The sequence below is a fragment of the Aegilops tauschii genome, chromosome 3 (genome assembly GCF_002575655.3).
Source record: "Aegilops tauschii subsp. strangulata cultivar AL8/78 chromosome 3, Aet v6.0, whole genome shotgun sequence".
NCBI classification, from domain to species: Eukaryota; Viridiplantae; Streptophyta; class Magnoliopsida; order Poales; family Poaceae; genus Aegilops; species Aegilops tauschii.
The window spans coordinates 36,574,226-36,593,426 of NC_053037.3; positions in this window are offsets into that span (position 1 = coordinate 36,574,226).

The following is a 19,201-nucleotide window of genomic DNA, read 5'->3' on the forward strand; positions in this document are numbered from 1 at the left end:
TCCCTCAAGTCATCTAAGTGATATGTGATCCAAATCAAGTAACCCATGTCCAATCATCACATGAGATGGGGTAGTCATCAATGGTGAACATCTCTATGTTGATCATATCTACTATATGATTCACGTTCGACCTTTCGGTCTCCAGTGTTCCGAGACCATGTCTCTTGGGGATATTACTACTGGGTATAAACCGGCCAGAAGAGGCCGGGTTATCCCCATGATGAGTTATTCATATGTGAAGCCCATGAAGACAAGGAGCGTGGAGCTTTACAAAGGCCCAAGGCCCAGAGGCGGGTTATGGCCTGTAGACATAAACCGCCATATCATATGTAACTTGTGTTGTAAGATAAGCAAGGTAGAAACAGAGCCGGACACGTTTATGAGCCGGCCTCGGGATTCTGTAAACCGCCGGGCGTCAACCTGTGTATATAAAGGGATGACCCGGCGGCGGTTTAGGGACAACAAAAAACAACTCGAGAGCAAGGCATAGCGAATTCGCTCCCTGGTCATCGAAACCCTAGCAATTCCACAACAACTGGATTAGGCCTTTACCTTCACCGCAAGGGGCTGAACCAGTATAAACTCTCTGTGTCCTTTGTCCGCTTTAACCCCTTTAAGCTAACTCGTCGCGATGGCTCCACGACTAAGTCCTTTCACTAGGACATCTGTCGTGACAAAAACCACGACAGTTGGCGCCCACCGTGGGGCTATCACACTATGGTTTTGAGTTCTTAGAGGGCAGCTTCGAAGGACTCAAGGGATACACTGTGGGCCGGATGACAAGGAGTCGTCGCGGCAAGCTCTACATCGACGACGCTGGCTGGGGCCCCGAGGCCGGCTCAACTGAGTACGGGTACCGGGTCCCCTACGGCTGCATTCACGTGTTCATTGGCAAGATTGGCGAACCGGGCCCTGAGCCGGACATCTGCACTGACATCATCAAAACGGCTCAGCGTGCGAGATCTGCCCGGGTTAAGCCTGCCATGAAGCGTGCCTTCGTGGGAGTCATCCATGGAGTGGAATCTGAGGATAGACCGGAATCTGGTGGTGAAACCGTCGTTTACTCCGGGGACGAGTCATCTACTGGAGAGACCGAGTCATTGTACCAGCTGCAGGATGGCCGGTTTGGGGGCTGTTCTGATGGTGACAGTATTCCGGACCCCTTTGATCCGCCAAGCCGAGTTGCGATCTTCATGGCTGGTACACAGTCAGCGCCACAATCTTCGACCACCGCGGCGATGATCTCCAGTTTAGCGCCGGCGACGGCAGCTGGGGCAGGAGGCCCCGCACCACCACTGGCTCAGGCTTTGTCCGATTTATTCGACACCTTGGCAGCACTGCTAGCGGCTGAAGTCAGCCCGGCGGATCAGGAGCGGCACAACGCAGAAGTGGCGAAGGTGAAGGATCAGATAGCCCAAGCCAAAGCGAACCTAGCCGCCGAAAACGCCAGGATGATGGCAAAGCAGGCCGAGTTAGATGCACAGGCTTATTGGCTCATGTTGGATCAAAACGCATTGAATGATGTCATGAGGAGGAGGTACCGATCTCACCTGCCTCTGGTTTACGAAGCTAGGAATCTCTTCAACACGCCAGGAGCAGGAACCAGCAACCAGCCAGTAGTAAACCAGGTCGAAGCACCTGGAACGGGGACGCCGATTCAGCCGCGCGCAATGGATCCGCCTCCTCAGAATAACCCGCCCCAACACGTGCCGACGCCTCCGGGTTATTACTCCAACCCTTTGGATAACATAGTTGCAGCCGCTTCACGATTGGCGGCCCTCCCAGTCGATGGTGAGTCCCCCGTAGCAGTGGAGACACGACGGGCTAGAGAGCTCCTTCAGACAGCCTTGACTCAGCAGCAGGCTTATTCATACAGCCGCGAAAGGATTCATTCCACTCCCCGCCCGAGCCGGAGTTATAGCAGGCATATGGATGAACCGACCGTGTCCAGCAGTGCGCGGAATCGTAATCCGCCCCGCGGTCAGGATGTGGTGGATCGTGCAAGGGCACGTCGAGACGCCGAGTTAGCGGCACAACACGAAGCCCGCCAACTTACTCCGGTTCGTCCAACAACTTCGGTGGAACCAGGGGTTACCTCCAGTTCGTTGGGGGTGTCGTGCCTCGTCCTAGCACTGCGCAACATACGGCTGCCCAAGGATTTCAAGGGCCCACGTAAGGTGCCGAATTACATTGCCAATTTATCCCCTGAGTCATGGGTTGAAAGTTATGAGATGGCAATGGAGATGGTGGATGTGGATGATGCGGCGTGTGCTAAATACTTCACCATGATGTTGGAAGGAACGGCTCGCACTTGGTTGAAAAACTTACCGGCTAACTCGATTGGGTCATGGGCCGAGTTAAGGGCCCGGTTTATTCAGAATTTCAAAGACACGTGCAAGAAGCCCATGTCAATTATGGACTTAGCTGCCTGTGTCCAGGAGGAAGGAGAATCAACAACCCATTGGGTGCGCCGGGTTTCGGAAATTTTGCATTCATCAGACCGCATCAACGCTGATACAACAGTTTTAACGTTGGAAGGCAATTGCCGGTTTACACCTCTAAAGTTGAAGTTGGGGCGGCTCAAACATCACTGCAATGACATGGGGACTCTTATGGCAGCCTTGGTGAAGTATGCCGACTCTGATAGTACCAAGGACCCTGAATCTAATGATGAAAAGACAGGAAAGGGAAAGAAGGGCGGCAGCACCAAAGGGCAGCAGCATAACCCGGCGGGCCATGGAAACAGCGGTAAGCGTAAGGCGGATAACAATTTAGATTTTGTGGCTAATACCAATGCGCAGGGTAATGGTCAGCGTCGTAAGGGTAAACTGCCCCCGCGTGGAGGAGAACCAAGTCCCAATTCGGAGCGCCTGAATTACCTGTTAAACCAGCCCTGCCCAAAGCACGGATCGCGGGACAAGCTGGCCACGCACCTCTAGAAGGATTGTTATATTATGCGGGAGTTCAAAAATTCATATTTTTTCAGAATAATCATGGACCAGCCGGCGGTTCAGGCCCGGGTCTCATGGGCCGGGTTATGGTGGAAGCAGTTCCAGTTCAGGATTTCACGGTAATCAAAGCGGACATGGCAATCAAGGCAATCAGGGCAACCAAGGTGGTTATAATCATCAGGGGAATCAACAGCAGCAGCAGTCGGGTTACCAGAGCAACCCGAAGCAGTTGAACAGTGGGCAGTACCATGTCTTCACCACTAGCCTGTGTAAGCGAGAGCAGAAGCTTCATAAAAGGGCAGTGAACTCCGTTGAACCGGCGGTGCCCCGTTACTTGCGCTGGTCTGAATAGCCCATTGTGTGGAGTCGAGAGGATCATCCACCTTGGGTTGATAATCCTGGCATTGGTGGTGGCACCTCAGGTCGGAGGTTATAAGTTCACCAATGTACTTATGGATGGAGGGAGTAGTATCAATATACTTTATTATGAAACCTTCCGTCGCATGGGGTTAACAGATAAAAATCTTAGACCGTCCAACACCGTTTTCCATTGTGTGGTGCCTGGTAAATCGGCGTATCCAGTGGGTAAGATAGCTCTAGAAGTTGCTTTTGGTGATGAGCATGATTCATGATCAGAGACATTAACCTTTGAAGTGGTGAAAATCAAGAGCCCGTATCATACCCTGTTTGGGCGGCCGGCTTATGCTAAGTTCATGGCAAGGCCCTGTTATGTCTATATGCAGCTCAAGATGCTGGTCCATAAGGGGACTATCACAGTGCATGGGAGCCGCAAGATCGCTTTGGAATGTGAAGAAGGTGATGCGGCATATGCTGAGTCGGTTTGTGCAGCAGAGGAGTTGAAGTTCTACAAGGACAATGTTGATCCGGCGGATATGACTTCTTTGAAAAAGCCCACTACAGAGCATGATCCGGCCTTAAAGTTTAAATGGGCTGATGAGACTAAGCTGGTTGATTTTGTTCCTGGCGATTCATCCAAGCAGTTTAGCATCAGCGCTAACCTGGATCCAAAATAGGAAAGCGCGCTCATTGAGTTCATCTGTGAGAACCGGGACATCTTTGCGTGGAAGCCTTCTGACATGCCAGGTGTACCGAGGGAACTCGCTGAGCACACACTTAGTGTTGATCCGAAGTTTAAACTGGTCAACCAGTTTCTTCGCCGGTTCAATGAAGAAAGACGCAAGGCCATTGGTGAGGAGGTAGCCAAGCTCTTGGCAGCTGGGTTTATCATTGAAGTGTTTCATCCTGAGTGGTTGGATAATCCGGTGCTGGTACTCAAGAAGAAGGGCACTTGGCGTATGTGTGTGGACTACACAGATTTAAACAAGGCTTGTCCAGCGGATCCTTTTGCCCTCCCTCGTATTGATCACATTATTGATGCTACGGCGGGTTGCGAGCGTTTGAGTTTTCTGGATGCTTATACTGGCTACCATCAGATCAAAATGGCAGTTAAGGACCAGGAGAAGACAACTTTCATAACTCCCTTTGGAGCCTTCTGTTATGTGTCTATGCCTTTTGGGCTCAATGCCCAGGCGACTTATCAGCGCTGTGTGCAGAATTGTCTTCATGATCAGAGTGGCCGCAATGTTCATGCTTATGTGGATGATATTGTGGTGAAATCCAAAAAGGAGGAGACATTGATAGATGACTTGAAGGAGACCTTTGATAACCTCCGGGTTTATAAAATGATGCTTAATACGGCCAAATGTGTCTTTGGTGTACTGGCAGGCAAGCTCTTGGGCTTTCTGGTGTCTAACAGAGGCATTGAAGCTAACCCGGAGAAAATCAAGGCTATAACTTCTTTGGCTAAACCAAAGTGTATCAATGATGTGCAACGCCTGGCAGGCCGGATTGCCGCCTTGAGCCGGTTTATCAGTCGCCTTGGTGAGAAGGCTATCCCTTTATATCAGATGCTGAAGAAGACGGATGACTTCATCTGGAGTGATGCCACTAATGAAGCATTTGAGGACTTAAAGCGGCAGCTGGCTAATGCGCTGGTCCTTGCTGCTCCTGTTGATAAAGAGCCCCTGTTGTTATATGTGGCTGCTAATGCCCGGGTTGTTAGCGTGGCTATTGTGGTGGAGCGCAAGGAGGCTGGAAAAGAGTATCCGGTTCAACGGCCGGTTTATTATATCAGTGAGGTACTTATTGAGTCCAAGCAAAGGTACCCGCATTGGCAGAAGCTGGTGTATGGAGTTTTTATGGCGAGCCGGAAGCTTAAGCAATATTTCCAGGGTCATCCAATCACTGTGGTCAGCTCTGCTCCTTTGGGGGATATAATCCAGAATAGGGAAGCGACTGGCCAGATAGCCAAGTGGGCTATTGAGCTTGGGCCTCATGGATTAAAGTATATGCCTCGGACGGCGAACAAGTCCCAAGCGTTGGTGGATTTCATCAATGACTGGACAGAGTTACAAGCGCCAGAAGAGAAGTCGGATCATACTTATTGGACTATTCACTTTGATGGGTCCAGGCAATTGGAGGGCTCGGGGGCTGGAGTCGTATTAACTTCCCACGAGGTGATAAGTTTTGTTATGTTCTCCGTTTAATGTTCCCTTGCACTAACAATGCAGCTGAATATGAGGCTTTACTCCATGGTCTTCGGATGGCTAAGGAGATGAATCTAAGCCGAGTTAAGTGCTTCAGTGACTCGGACCTAGTGGCTCAACAAGTGTCTGGTACTTGGGATCCCAAGGACCCACTCATGGCAGCATATCGTCGAGAGGTGGATATTGTTGCAGGTCACTTCAAAGGTTATCAGGTCGATCATGTGGACCGGCGGAAGAACGAAGCGGTGGACGCTTTAAGTCACTTGGGTTCCCAACGTAAACCGGTTCCACCCAACGTCTTTTTGGATGTGCTACATAATCCGTCGGTCAAGCTCCCAACAGAGGAAGATTTGGCTGTTCCTGATCCGGAGGCTCAGTTGGTGGCGGCTATTCATGGCATCCCAGACTGGACGGTCCCATATTTGGCGTATATGAACCGGGGCGAGTTACCGGAGGATGAAACTTTGGCCCGGCAGATAATCCGGCGGTCCAAGTCTATGACTATTATCAATGGAGAGTTGCATCATTGCAGCGTGACAGGGGTGTTTTAGCGTTGCGTATCTCCTGAAGAAGGATGTGAGATTCTATGTGAGATTCACGAAGGGGATTGTGGTCATCACGCCGGTTCAAAATCCCTGGTGGCTAAAGCTTTTCGTCATGGCTTCTATTGGCTGACGGCTCATGTTGATGTAGAAGACTTGGTGAAAAAGTGCGACGGTTGTCAGAAGTTTTCACGCCGAGCTCATGTTTCGGCCCAGGAATTGAGGATGATTCAAATCACTTGGCCGTTTGCAACTTGGGGGCTGGATATGGTTGGGCCCTTTAAGCGATCCAAGGACAAGAAGACCCACCTTTTGGTAGCGGTTGATAAGTTCACTAAGTGGGTGGAGGCAGAGCCAGTCAGTAAGTGTGATGCAGCTACGGCGGTTCAATTCATCAAGAAGGTGATTTTCCGGTTTGGCTTCCCACATAGCATTATAACTGATAATGGTACCAATCTGTCCAAAGGTGCTATGGAGGAGTTCTGTCAACGTGAGCACATCTGGCTTGACGTATCATCAGTGGCTCACCCCCAGTCTAATGGTCAAGCGGAGATAGCCAATCAAGAGATCTTGAGAGGCGTCAAGCCCCGGCTTATGGTTCCTTTGCAATGGACGCCGAGTTGTTGGGTGGAGGAGTTGCCTTCTGTGTTATGGAGCATCAATACCACGCCCAACAGATCCATGGGTTACACGCCTTTTTTCATGGTTTATGGAGTGGAGGCGGTTCTCCCTAGTGACATCCGTCATGACTCGCCTCGTGTGGCGGCGTATGTTGAAGCTGACAATGAGAAGGCGCGACAGGAAGCACTTGACCTATTAGATGAGGAGCGTGACATTGCAGCAGCTCGTTCGACGATTTACCAGCAAGATCTGCGTCATTATCACATCCGCCGGGTTAGAACCGGAACTTTTCAAGAAGGCGATCTGGTGCTCCGACTCATCCAGGATCAGACTGATATGCATAAGTTATCCCCGCCTTGGGAAGGACCCTTTGTGGTCAGCAAGAATCTGCATAACGGGTCATACTACCTTATAGATGTTCGAGAGCACAAAGACTCACGTAAATCGGAGGAGGAGACCCGTCGGCCGTGGAATATCGCTCATCTTCGGCCTTACTATACTTGAGCCACAGGCTCTGCTCATGTACATAGTTATGACAATGTATATATTATGATCAATATAATAAACCGGAGCCTCAGCTAAAGTGGGGTATCTGTTGTTTTTCTTACATCATGTGTGGTTACATGGGGGCTTCTGTTTATAAAGCAGCGTCTGGTTTACCCCTTGATTCAGCTTATAAAGCCTTATATAAAAATCACTTGGGGGTTTGGTCGTACCCGAACCATAGCTACACCTCTTGATCGGCGCAAGGCCACCAGAAAAATCACTTGGGGGCTTGGTCGTGTCCGAACCATAGCTACACCAGAAAACTACTTAGGGGCCAAAGAGAGTGTTGCAAAAGAACAACTCAAACATAGGCACCCACTGAGCACAGCTCAAAATATTGCCTGGGGATTCTTTGCTATCGCAATGAACAAAGAATCTACACTTGTAATAGGCTATCAAGCCACGACTTGGAAGCCTGGTGTATACACCTAAAACCCCGGGTTAGCCTGCCTTTTTTAAGTAATTCACTCCGTCCAGGTAAACCTGGTATGACCCGCCGAACTTTGACAAGTCAACCTCATAAGACCCTGAACTTGTCAAGGTAAAAACGACAATTGGTTAAAGATTGAGGTCCATCTTAAAAGGCTTTGTGAAATGGTTTAACTCAGTGGCCTGGCAGCCCATGAAAAGCCTCGAATTTGGGGCCTGGCAGCCCGTGAAAAGCCTTGACTACAAGTTTTCATATGCTTTTATTTGCCAAGTTTTTTCTCTTTTGATGACATTTATAATGTTTTTGATAAACCGACGTTCATTAACCCGGCTTGGCTTTCAACTACAAGTTGTCAGTTCATGATCAGTTATAATCCGGCGCTTATTAACCCAGTGTGGTTTTGACTATAAGTCACCAGTGTAATATATGAACAATCCGGTGTTTATCACAACTCGGTACGGTTTTATCATAAACTGGCACAATATGGAAGGAGTTATCAGTACTCATGATTCCGGGTATCGCCCTTACTACAAAAGTTGGTCAACCAACGATGTGATTCAATGTCACAGGTATCATTTATTTTCACATTTGATTATCTTTTTACAGCCTGGGTTATAAACCATGGCTATATAGTTGGGCATCATGACCCTTCCGGCGGTAAACCGCCAGGATACTTTCAACTTCTTGTATGCAGGAGCAGCTACGGATTATGAATATCATATATCTTAAGCATAGCGGATTAACAAGTGTCAGGCAAAATAAATATGCACGATGGCATAGCAGACCAAGTGTTTTAACTAGCCTATTACAAGGCGTTTCAGTGCCCAAAAGAATAATTTTTTTTCGGCGAGCATTGCAGTACGCGGAAGGCTAAACCGGCCTCTGGATCATGATTCGTCACCAGGTTGACTTGACGGCTGCGGATCATCTTGCACCGGTTCATCCTCCTCCTCTCTACCCAGTGGATGGAAGTCAATGGTTGCCCAGTCGATCCCAGTTAAGGCTTGGAATACAGCTTCATCGCTTATAAGGGTGGACGGTTCAATGTCAGGGGCATAGGTGTGCTTACAGATTGGCGGGATAAGATTTTGAGCTTCAGGAGTTGGTGCAGCGACCCGTTTGTTGTTGACGTCATAACTCGCCTGGTAATATGAAAAATCATCTTCTTCAGCCAATTGGCAAGCCAGTGGACGTACTTCCTGGTTTATGGCTCGGAGGTCATCATTGCTAAATTCTGATCCGTCTTCTTTTAAGCTTGGATAGCCTTTACCCACATCCACCGGATCAAGATCAGGCACCCATGCTTTTGCCCGGGTTAGTGCGGTCAAAGCACCAGCCCTTGCAGCAGATCTTTAGCTCTTCTACCCGGCCAGGCAGCATCGACAACCTTTCTAAGGTATCTTTGATTAAAGTTGGGGGCGGCTTGTTGTGAGAAGCGGTGCAGATGATCCGTTGTGCGCCGGTATATAACTGCTCTATAAGAGTATAGGCAGCCTTCAGCTTCTTCTGCACATCAGAGCCCAGATGACTAATGCAAGTTCCCGCATCATTACAAACATCAATAAACCGGCAATGTATGGGATGATATGTTGACAATTTAAAGCCAGGATATTTTACCAAACACAGCAGCAGTCATGGCATGTATTTGCCGCTTTACACCAGTCAGCTTGTCTACCACCGGTTTAAGAGCTGCTTTTGCGTCCTCGGCTCTTTTTTGCAATGCGGATTTTTCTGTGGCCCAATCCGCCCGCTCCTTGTTGAAACTCTCCTTCAGCTTTTCCATAGCGGCTAAGGCACTGGTCAGCTCATCTTTGGCTTTGGAGGTTTCTACTTGCTGGGACTTGATGTTTTCTTGCAGATCAGCATTTTGAGTTTCCTTTTTGCTCAGCTCGGCCTATAAGAGACAGACATATATTGAGTTGGCAGTACATATTTGAAGTACCAAGCACATAACAAGTTATGCACCTGATACTTGGGGGCTAATGCATATTTGCTCATTATCAGAAATTTCTACAAGTCCCAAGCGCAATACAAGTATTACTCTTGGCACTTGGGGGCTAATGTATGTTGGCTCCAAGTAAGGTTATGGGTATTCTTCCAAAAAGTCCCGGTTCATCTTCATAAGTTAAACCGGCCCTTGGAGGATAAGCATGCAAAGTTGAGATATTACAAAGTCCCACTTTAGATGAGTATCATAAACCGGCACTTGGGAGCTACTGGAGATGATATTTGAATTGGACACAAGAGAAAAATAGTTATGCAGTTACCTCATATCGCTCCTTCATCAGATTCACTAAACCGGCTTCAAAGTTGCGGCTGGTATACAGACGGTTTAAGAAACCAGAATGGATGTCTTGGGCGTTGAGGTGGGCATAGGTTGACAAATCTGTGCTCCATTTGCCTGTGCTCATAGCAGAAAGCTCGTCTTTGGCACTATGCTTCGATAAAGCAACAGGGTTGCCAGGAGTGGTGTGGCCGACGCCAGTAATCATAATGTCATCCTCTTTATCACCAACAGTTTTCACCGGAGACGATGGTTTATCAGCAGCCTTAGCCGGACTTGCCGGTTTATCATCAGTTTGGACCGGGCTTGTCGGGTTATCAGTGTGGCCTGTGGTGTCCACTTCTACTTGTTCAACAATGAAGTCGTAATCTTGAGGTGGCGGGTCATCATGAATAACATCAGTATTTGTTCCTTCCAGATCTGGAGTCTTCTCCGGTTCGATAACCACATTATCATCAGCCGGTTTAGTTAACCGAGCCTTCTTGCTGGGTCTAGGCTTGGCACTGAGAAGAACAAACATAAAGGTTAATATGACAGGTGAACATAAGGTATTAAGAGTAAATTTAAGGAATAGCTCACCCAGGAACTGTGTTGAGGGTTGGAAGTTGTGTGGCTGTTGACTCGCCAGAGGATGAGTGAGGTGTTCCCTGATAATTCGAATCAGACAGATTAAGAGGCTGTCGGAAACAACCCGCCTTGGGGCAAGAAGTGTCAAGAGTATAAGAGACCTCTGATCGACGTTTCCGAACCGGAGTGTTCAGTAAACCGGCGGAGGTAACTACCTGGCCGCTGTGCCGGGTTGTGCGGCGAGCTTCGTGTTGCTGCTTCTTCAAAAGAAAGTTTGGGTCCAAGTGAGCTAGGGGGCGAGAAAATTCTATTTTCCGGTTTGCTTAACGGATTTTCTGGGTTGGCAGAGGATCTAAACCGTAGGAAAGGATAATTACCTCTACGTCGTTAGCTTGGCTGCCTTCAGCGTCGTCTTGATAATAGTCATTGTCAATGAGGTGTATGAAAAATGAACCAAGAGAGTCAAGTTCTACCTCTGAATCCGGATTAGCCAAGTCAGCATCAGCATTTGGTTTGGAAGACTCAGTGGTCCTCTTCTTGGCAGGTTTTTTGATAACCTTGGTCTTGGGGCGAGGTGTCTTGGCCGGTTTATCCTGTGGTTTCTTCTTCCAGAATGGGTCATCGCCCTGTCAAAGATGGTCAAAGTTTTGAGAGAATATCTAAAAAAGGAGCAAGTTAAAACAAAAAGAGTTGTGATTCTTACAGTTGGCGGTTTATTGAAGACACAGAAAGGACTTAAACCGGTCTGGCTGCAGACAGCTTCCGATTCATTCAGTATTTTCTTGACAGACTTGGTAACTTCATCCTCTGTTAGCTGAATATCAACATGTCGTTGAGGATCTTTCAAGCTCCCTGTGTACTCACACATTAAACCGGGGCGCCGGCTTAAGGGCAAAATGCTCCAGGTTATCCAGCAGCGAGCAAAATCAACACCTGTCAAACCGTTCGCCACAAAGGCTCTGAGCTTTGACATTTGTGGTGCGTAGTTGGATCTTTCCTTCGCAGTTAATCTCTGAGGAAAGGGATGTGTATTGCTAAGACAATGAGGACGGTAACCCGGCAGAGGATTTTCATCAGTTGGAGATGTATCTTTGCAATAAAACCAAGTCTGATTCCAGTCCTTGGGGTGACTGTGAAGCTTGGCGTGAGGGAAGCTGACATCTTTCCTCTTTTGAATCGCCATGCCGCCAAGTTCAGTGTTGGGTCCGTCTGTAAACTCTGTACGACGGTTTAAGTAGAAGAAATCCCTAAACAGTTCAACTGTGGGCTCCTCTTGAAGATAAGCTTCGCAAAATACCTGGGAATGACAAACATTGGACACAGAGTTTGGCCCAATGTCCCGAGGGTGGAGTTGGAAGCTAGCAAGTACATCTCGGAAGAATTTTGGTCCGGGAGGGCTAAACCCTCGACTCAGGTGATCAACAAATACAACTACTTCTCCATCCTTGGGCTCAGGAGGATTTTCTGGACCGGGGACTCTCCACTGAATAACTTCTTTCTTCGCTAAAGCGCCAGTCGCAACACATCCTTCTAGTTGCACTTCCGTAACCCGTGAAGGGACCTAGTTACAAGCATAAAATTGCTTGGCCATTTTCAAGGAAAAGCTGGAAAAAGATCAATGCCGGTTTAAGATTTATGACAGACAAATATAAGGCGATGCAAGGTCAGAAACAGAAACAGAGGCATGTACACTTGTTAATCCGGAGTCTGATATTTGTTAAACCGGAGTCTGATATTGGAGGAGTTACAAAGATAAATGCCTTGGCGGTTTAAGAGGGGACTAATGGTACCCACCGGATTATCACTTTTTACAAAGATAAACCGCATGTATTTGTATGAAAGGTACAGATCTAAAGTAACTAAGTAAAGGGACAAACATTTTTCACAGACTGGTATGGTAAATTCAGATCCGCGGCGTGTCAGAAAATCAAATTATAATCAGACCTAAAGTACAGGTGCTTCAACAGTTCATCAGATTCAGATGAGTTTTTTCTATGCGAAGGGGATGCTATAATGAGGAAAAAGGAGACTATGATTACAGCCGCACAAGAAATATCAGATCCAAACTAGCTACTAAGGAGAGCAGGGAAGAACATCGTCGGAACTTCAACGAACTCCGATGAACACTGAAACCCTAGTGTTGGATCTTGGGCAAGGACAGAAGAAACTTACTGATGCTAATGGAGCAGCGGAGGAGCGCCGCATTTCTCTGGTGCGTTTAGGTTGATGCAGCGGCCGGAGTTGAGGTCGAGGTCGGAGTTTGATGACGGCGGCCGCGCATGAGGGTTAGATCGGCGCGAGGAGGAAGAAGAAGCGAAGAGGCACAGGGGGGAATGGAAAGGACCCCTGGTCTTATTTATAAAGGCGAAGGGATAAGTGGCAGGCGCGAAAATCGAGGAGCCCAAAATTTGGATATGTGACAGAGTTGTCGCCTCGATTGTCGGAGGCTCATTAATAAAGGTGAGTTATATGCAATTTTTAATAACAGGTGACGTCATGGCGGTTTATCATGATACTGGAAGATGACGTCATGGCGGTTTACAAGATTTATGCGAAGATGCCGAAGGAAGAATTTTTCTCAAGTGTTGAAGATTGACATGAACCAGTTCAAATCAATCTGGGGCCTAACGTTGGGGATATTACTACTGGGTATAAACCGGCCAGGAGAGGCCGGGTTATCCCCATGATGAGTTATTCATATGTGAATCCCATGAATACAAGGAGTGTGGCGCTTTACGAAGGCCCAAGGCCTAGAGGCGGGTTATGGCCTGTAGACATAAACCGCCATATCATATGTAACTTGTGTTGTAAGATAAGCAAGGTAGAAACCGAGCCGGACACGTTTATGAGCCGGCCTCGGGATTCTGTAAATCGCCGGGCGCCAACCTGTGTATATAAAGGGACAACCCGATGGCGGTTTAGGGACAACAAAAAATAACTCGAGAGCCAGGCATAGCGAATTCACTCCCTGGTCATCGAAACTCTAGCAATTCCACAACAACTGGATTAGGCCTTTACCTTCACCGCAAGGGGCCGAACCAGTATAAACTCTCTGCGTCCTTTGTCCACTTTAACCCCTTTAAGCTAACCCATCGCGATGGCTCCACGACTAAGTCCTTTCACTAGGACATCTGCCGTGACAAAACCACGACAATGTCTGTACATGCTAGGCTCGTCAAGTTTAACCCAAGTATTCTACATGTGTAAAACTGTCTTACACCCGTTGTATGTGAACCTAGAGTCTATCACACCCGATCATCACGTGATGTCTCAAAACAATGAACTGTATCAACGGTGCATACTCTGGGAGAATACTTTTATCTTGAAATTAAGTGAAGGGATCATCTTATAATGCTACCACCATTCTAAGCAAAATAAGATGCATAAAGGATAAACATCACATGCAATCAAAATATGTGACATGATATGGCCATCATCATCTTGTGCCTTTGATCTCCATCTCCAAAGCATCATCATGATCTCCATCGTCACCGGCTCGACACTTTGATCTCCATCGTATCGTCGTTGCGTCGAGGTCGTCACGCCAACTATTGCTTCTACAACTATCACTAACGCATAGTGATAAAGTAAAGCAATTACATGGCGCTTGCACTTCATACAATAAAGAGAAAACCCTAAGGCTCCTTCCGGTTGTCGATATTACAAAACATGATCATCTCATACATCAACATATATGAAATCATATCTTGACCATATCACATCACAACATGCCCTACAAAAACAAGTTAGACGTCCTCTATTTTGTTGTTGCAAGTTTTACGTGGCTGCTACGGGCTTCTAGCAAGAACCGTTCTTACCTACGCATAAAACCACAACGGTGATTCATCAAGTTTGATGTTTTAACCTTCTTCAAGGACTGGCCACAATCAAATTCGACTCAACTAAAGTAGGAGAAACAGACACCCGCTAGCCACCTTTATGCAAAACTAATTGCATCTCAGTCGGTGGAACCGATCTCATGTGCGTGGGCATGTAAGGTTGGTCCGGGCCGCTTCATCCCACAATACCGCCGAATCAAAATAAGACATTGGTGGTTAGCAGTATGACTATCACCGCCCATAACTCTTTGTGTTCTACTCGTGCATATCATCTACGCATAGACCTTGCTCGAATGCCACTTTTGGGAATCGTTGCATGGAAAACAAAAAATATTTCTACGCACACGTAATGATCTATCCTTGGAGATTCATAGCAACGAGGGGGAGAGTGTGTCTACGTACCCTCGTAGACCGTAAGCGGAAGCGTTTCACAACACGGTTGATGTAGTCGAACTTTCTTCGCGATCCAACCGATCGAGCACCGAACGTACGGCACCTCCACGTGATGTCCGCGTCTTCTAGATACAGCAAGATGGTGAGGTAGTTGATGAGTTCCGACAGCACGATGGCGTGGTGACGGTGATGGTGAAGCTATCTCCGTAGGGCTTCGCCTAAGCACTACGAAAATATGACCAGGGGTGTAAATGGTGGAGGGGGGCACTGCACACGGCTAGGCATTTGTCTGTTGTGTGCTAGGCGCCCTCTCCCACATATATATATAGGTGGGAGGGAGGGAGGGAGGAGCAGCCATTGGAGGCGCCCAAGTAGGAGGAATCCTACTTGGAGTCCCTCCCAAGCCGTGCCCCCCTGCCATATATAACCGAGGGGGAAGGAAAGAGGGAGGGAGAGGGAAGGAAGTGGGAATCCTAATCCACACTTTCCTTTCCCTTCTCCCCTTTCCTTCTCCTCCTTACGCCGGCCCATACGGGGGGTGCACCAGCCCCTTGTGGCTGGTGCGTTTCCCCTCTTGGCCCATAAGGCCCATATCTTTTGCCGGGGGTGCCCGGAATCCCTTCTGGTGACCCGATAAGTACTCGGTACTCCCCGAAACACTTCCGGTGTCCGAATACCATTGTCCTATATATCAATCTTTACCTCTCGACCATTTCAAGACTCCTCGTCACGTCCGTGATCTCATCCGGGACTCCGAACAACATTCCGTCACCAAATCATATAACTCATATAACACTATATCGTCAACGAGCGTTAAGCGTGCGGACCCTACGGGTTCGAGAACTATGTAGACATGACCGAGACACCTCGCAGGTCAATAACCAATAGTGGAACCTGGATGCCCATATTGGCTCCTACATATTCTACGAAGATCTTTATCGGTCGAACCGTTATGACAACATACGCAATTCCCTTTGTCCATCGGTATGTTTCTTGGCCGAGATTCGATCGTCAGTATCTTTATACCTATTTCAATCTCGTTACCGACAAGTCTCTTTACTCGTTCCGTAATACATCATCTCGTAACTAACTCCTTAGTCACTTTGCTTGGAACGCTTCTTATGATGTGTTATTACCGAGAGGGCCCAGAGATACCTCTCCGATACTCGGAGTGACAAATCCTAATCTCGATCTACGCCAACTCAACAAACACCTTCGGAGATACCTGTAGAGCATCTTTATGATCACCCAGCTACGTTGTGACATTTAATAGCACATAAGATATTTCTCCGGTATTCGGGAGTTGCATAATCTCATAGTCGAAGGAATATGTATTTGACATGAAGAAAGCAATAGCAATAAACTGAACGATCATTACGCTAAGCTAATGGGTGGGTCTTGTCCATCACATCATTCTCCTAATGATGTGATCCCGTTATCAAATGACAACACATGTCTATGGTTAGGAAACGTTAACCATCTTTGATCAACGAGCTAGTCTAGTAGAGGCTTACTAGGGACATGGTATTTGTTTATGTATTCACAAATGTAATTAGATTTCCGATCAATACAATTCTAGCATGAATAATAAACCTTTATCATGAATAAGGAAATATAAAATAACAACTTTATTATTGCCTCTAGGGCATATTTCCTTCAGGAGGACATGATCCGTTCCTGAAAATTTTGTTGGACATTCGAGATCTAGTCGAATTTGAGACCTTGTTGTACTAGACTTAATTTGCATGTTATGTGTGGATGATTTGTGCTATTTTCTATCCGAACTTTAATGAGCATTAGCCGGTTTGCATGAATTTCATCTGGTTTCAAATATATGCGGCTAGCGTTGAATGTCTGCCTCTGCATCCATATCCGTGGACTGGTCCATCAGTCTGCGGATACGGATGCGGAAGGTTTTTTGCGGGTTACCATTAGAGATGCCCTGAACGATCTTACGGGAGTAGGTTGTTTTGAAAGTTGAAACATACTACATGCTTCGGCACGAGACTCGACTTCTGAACACGATTCGTGATCTTGTTGGACCGAGGTGTGCACTGCAATTTTGCGCGCGGAAGAGGAATACTGGCGACGCAGGGGTGGAGTCAAATGGGTCACGAAAGGAGACGCAAACACAGGATATTTCCATGCCTACGCGAACGGGAGGAAAAGGAAATGCACCATTCTGCGTCTCCAATCAGACCAAGGTGTCCTGTTGGCGCAGGACCAAATCGTGGCTCATATCTACGAGTTTTTCATAGGCCTTTTGGGGACGGCCGTTGAAAAACCTTTACGCTTGCGCGGTGATTTGTGGGATACCGCGGAGCGTGTCTCGCAGGAAGAGAACGATAGGTTAGCCCTTGCTTTCCTTCCTGAGGAAATAGACCAGGCCTTACACGGCATGAAAACGAGCACGGCGCCTGGGCCGAACGGTTGGCCGGTAGAGTTCTTTAAGAAGTTTTGGCCCTGCCTTAAGCACTTGTTTTACGATATTGTCAATGGCTTCGCTTTAGGCACGACGGACCTTTCCCGGTTGAACTATGGAGCCATTAGCCTAATTCCTAAGGTGAAAGGGGCGGATAACATTAAGCTTTTTAGACCCATTACCTTGATCAACGTCCCGTTCAAAATTTGTGCGAAAGCTTATGCCTCACGCTTGGCTCCGGTCGCTCAACGAGTGATTAGCTCTAGTCAAACGGGTTTCCTCAAACACCACAACATCCTCGAGGGACCAATTGCGTTACAAGAGATCGTTCACGAGTTGAAAAGGACCAAGGCACAGGGAGTGCTACTCAAATTAGATTTCGAGAAAACGTACGATCGCGTTAAGGGAGTTCGTGCGAGAAGTCCTCCTCAAAAAGGGTTTTGAGGCAGGATTCGTACATCGCATCATGCACCTCGTGTGTAGTGGGCACACGGCGGTCAATATCAATGGCACAATGGGCAAGTTCTTTCGTAACAAGCGTGGTCTCCGTCAGGGAGACCCAAGCTCCCCGCTCATCTTTAACTTTGTTGCGGATGCCCTGGCGGCCATGATTAATAAAGCAAGGGCAGCGGGACACATTAAAGGGATCGTAGCTCATCTTATTCCGGGTGGGGTCACGCATCTGCAATACGCAGACGATACGATGCTCTTATTCGAACCCGACGACCACAGCATCGCTACCACCAAGCTACTTCTACTTGCGTTCGAGATCTTATCAGGGCTTAAGATCAACTTTCTGAAGAGCGAAGTGATCACCATTGGGATGGATGATCTAGCTAGCTCGCGGGTTGCGAATCTACTTAATTGCAAGCTAGGGAGCTTTCCGATTAAATACTTGGGCCTCCCGATATCGACCAAGAAACTTACCATAGCGGAATGGGAACCGCTGTATGGGAAGGTCGCTAACAGAGTGAGCCCTTGGAGGGGTAGGTTTATGTCCTCGGCGGCGAGGCTCATCCTAACCAACTCGAGCTTATCTTCCCTTCCTATATTCACAATGGGGATGTTCCTACTGGCGGATGGGGTTCACGCTAGACTCGATACTCCTCGTTCCCGGTTCTTTTGGGAAGGAGCTGGGACCAAGCGCAAGTACCACTTAGTGAAATGGGCAGCGGCGTGTAGGCCAAAAAAATTTGGCGGCCTAGGTATTACAAATTCTAAACTCATGAACGTGGCCCTGCTAACTAAGTGGTGGTGGCGTCTTGCCCAAAACGAGTCGGGGCTCTGGGCAGATATCCTCCGAGCTAAATATTTCCCGGAGGGGAATTTGTTCAAGGCTAAAATCAACGGCTCGGCCTTTTGGAACGGGATCCAAGCGGTTCGACCGGCGTTTTCAGTGGGTGCGCAGTTCCGGGTAAACAACGGCAAGTCCACACATTTCTGGCTCGACCACTGGTGGGGTCAGGAGCCGTTATGGCAATCACATCCGGAACTGTACCAATTGGCAACGGACACCAACATTATGGTGGCCGATGCTTTGCGCGTCCAACCTCCAGCCATCTCTTTCATTAGGAATCTAGAGACTAGGGAGGCCGCTAGCTGGGACGCTTTGTCAACTAACTTGGGAGGGCTGACCCGTAGTAATGGGGCGGACACAATCTCGTGGAAGTTGACCGCTTCAAGAGATTTACGGTCAAGTCCCTATATGACAAGCTATCTGAGGGTACTACGCTAGATATAGCTAGGGGGCTATGGAAGGCTGACATTCCTCTCAAAATCAAGATTTTCCTATGGCAAATGTTTCGCAACCGCTTACCTACGTCGGATAACGTTGCCAAACGAAATGGGCCAGCGGACGGCACGTGCACCACTTGCGGTTTAGGGGAAAACGCGAACCATGTGTTCTTTGGCTGTGTGCTCGCTAGATTTGCGTGGAGTGCGGTGAGAGATGCCTTCAATCAAAATTGGAACCCACAGTCTAGCCACGACATGCTGTCTATCTTAACGTCGCAAAGAGGGGCCAATGCTAGGATTGTTTG